Raw genomic sequence first — 3273 nt, 5'->3', positions numbered from 1 at the left:
TTTGTTCCTTAATGCCATCATCTTCCACAAAGTGACAAACAACAGCACGTACACCTAAAGCACATTGCACCTCATCTGTATTCTCTGTTCATGCCCTAAGTGTCCTACAGGAATGGTACAGTACAACACAGCTGGGACGTCAGTCTTGCATAGCCAGACATTTAACTAAACAGCAAAGGTCTGAGCACACTGCAGCTTATTCTAGCCAACAACCCCCTTTAGAGAGGGAGAAACCAGCTGACTGACATGCACTCTAACAGTTTTTTTTAGTTCTGTTTAGGAGTTTAGGAGTTAGGAGTTGCCTGTTCAAATGTAATAAGTACTATTACTATAAGATTATTTCACAGACATATAAATATATGCACTGTACATTACTGTTCATTACTGTTTGGGGACGGACAGATTTTTAAAAATGTTTTTGAAAGACATATCTTATGCTCACCAAGGCTGCATTTATTTGATAAAAAATACAGTAAATAAATGTTTTCTATTTTAATATATTTTAAAATGTAATTTATTTTTGCGATGGCAAAGCTGAATTTTCAGCAGTCACGTGATCCTTCAGAAATCATTCTAATATGCTGATTGTTCAAGGAAACGGTTTTGCTGCTTAATATTTGCGTGGAAACTGCAAAAAAAAAATTCAGGTTTCTTTAGTGGATATTAAGTTTAAAGGAACAGTATTAATTTGAAATATAAATTTTATGTCACCACTGTATTAGTATTCTCTGAGTGAATGTTTGCTAATAACTCGATTTTAAATGCTGTAAATATTTTAAATGACTAAAAACATCCAGCAGATTTATTGTGGCTGTACAGTGGCCTTAATCAAACTATTAATTATGAAATACCTGGAAAAACAAGTGTTTATAGAGTAAAAGGAAAGTTAGACCGGGAGTGGGTTAAAATGCATTTGAAGTGGGTTTTTAGAAACGTAACTATGCATTTATAATGCTAATTCTTATTGAATGAATACGACTAATGAATATAACTAAACTCCTTCATGAATATTTCTAAGTCAATAATATTATAAATAATATTTTTGAGCTTTCTTCTCAAGGTTCTCAAGATTGTGGCAAATGCATCATACGCTTGCAAATGTGACTGTTTTATAAATCTTTAGGTTCACCAATGCTTAACTAATCTTGCTGTTTTCTTCTCCCTGGAAATGAGAATCTGTCAAAGTGAGAAAAAAAGTGAGTTTGAGAGGGAGGGAGGGAGAGAGAGGTTAATACATAAAATGTACACACACATACACACACACATCCTTTTCGATGTGCTCGCCATGATTGACTTAATTTACCTCTGCCACAGAGACAGCCAGCAGGTAAATTCGGAGTGGAAGAAACCGACACTCAATCTAAAATAATAATAATAATAATAAATCTGTCTCTTCCTCACTCCCTTTACACGGTGGTATTGATTGTTATGCTAATGTAGGTTCCCTCATGCACAGGCGTCAGGTCTGCAAGACATAAAAGGAGCTGCCATGGTGATAAAATCGCTTTAATTTTCCTCTGACATTTCCCTTCCTCTCATCATCCCAACAGCAAAATCACAGATACACATGCTATAGTGAGGCAGCAATCAGACGAAAGCCTTTACACCCTCAACCTACAAAACTGGAGTCACACTACAATAAAAGTGCATTCAGTGTGAACATGAAAAGGTAATGTTATTGAAACAATGGTACACTGGATAATGATTTGTCGTCTCTACTAAATCTAACCATTTCTTAAAACACTTTTTGATTTGTAATCTTTAGTTTATATGGACATAGAAGTGCATGAGTGTGAACTTGACATGTTCAAGGTTTAAAGTTTTTTTCATTTTTGAATGATACATCTATTCGTTTATGAATGCAGGATCACAACAAAACTTCTGGTCTGTCAAGGAGAAAGCATGCATATCTCGAAAAAACAAAGAACACTGTTGTCTTGTTCATGTGTTTTTGACATGTGGCTCATACAGTTAACACACCCTTCCTCATCTATCACTGTCATCCCACACAAATTTTACTCACTACTTCACTGTAGAACCACTCTCTCTCTCCGGTTAATAATAAAGTAATTTTTAAAGAGTCATTTTTAAACATTCATCAATAAATAAACAAATGTTTATTTCTAAAGATATCTGAATTTATTTACACACACACCTCCAGAAACAGGGCTGATGGTAACAAGAGCAATTTGACATTACAAGTCTTGTGCTCAAGGTCACAAAACTACAAGGTGCTTCTTAAAAAGAAAATTGAATGCAAATATCCCTGTCACGATAGTGGGTCTCGTCTTTGTTTTCTCCGGATTCCATTTCCCATAACCCCTGCCTAGGAACTAATTATCACACCACACCTGTTTCCCATCAGTGACAATAAAGGTTGCACTCATCCACACTCACATTGCTGATTATTGTATCACCTGTATTGTCATCGTGTTCTTTGTGTTCCTTGCCTTGCTTGTTTTTTGTCCTTGGACTGCTTACATTGATTTTGATCGTTTGCTGCCTGCCCTGACCTTTGCCTGATTATTGGATTACTCTTTTGTCTGCCCTGGATTATACCTGTTTGACCCTGCCTGCTTTGACCACTCTTTTTAATAAAGCTACATGTGGATCCTCAACTCCGTTGTCACGCTTCCCACGTTACAAACCCCTTTCAATTACCAACTGTTCACTTCAGAAAACAACAAAATGGTAACAGCATTGACATTTAAAACCAACCTTTATACTGAAACATAAGGTAAAGTGATAAAAGGGAGATTTTAAATTATTCTTGAAGAGTTGACATCTTAAAAGGATGTCAAAGTTGATTTGATTTATGAAATAATTCATTCATTTAAAATGGAAAACATGGTGGTAACAGGGTTGACACACAAGCTGGAGACTCAACTTCAAGTCATTGTAAATATACTGACGTAAAATTAAAAATAGAAGAAGAATAAATAGAAGAAAATAAAGGCAAAATTCAAGCATCTCCATATACATTATTTTCATCAGATGTTTACATTTTCTAATACAGCAATGATGGTCAAGGTTGCAAATGTTTGTGTCACTCTCTTTTGCACTTTTGAGCAAAGATGGCCATTAGGCGATTACAGTTTTATTGCTCATCTCTTGTGCTGGCATCTTCACTGGGGAGTGTCCATTATTGCGGCAAAAACAGGACCAGCGCATTCAGCAGTGAACTCACGCAATCCCATGTGCTGCTCTCCATCATTTCCACTCGCACATCCATGCAGCCATTTTTTCCCATCTCTCACTTTAACTCCCTCAAAG

Source organism: Sinocyclocheilus anshuiensis, unplaced genomic scaffold, assembly GCF_001515605.1.
Source record: "Sinocyclocheilus anshuiensis isolate Anshui unplaced genomic scaffold, SAMN03320099.WGS_v1.1 scaffold1392, whole genome shotgun sequence".
Lineage (NCBI taxonomy): Eukaryota > Metazoa > Chordata > Actinopteri > Cypriniformes > Cyprinidae > Sinocyclocheilus > Sinocyclocheilus anshuiensis.
The sequence above is the reverse complement of the archived record's forward strand: the minus strand, read 5'-3'. Positions refer to the sequence as shown.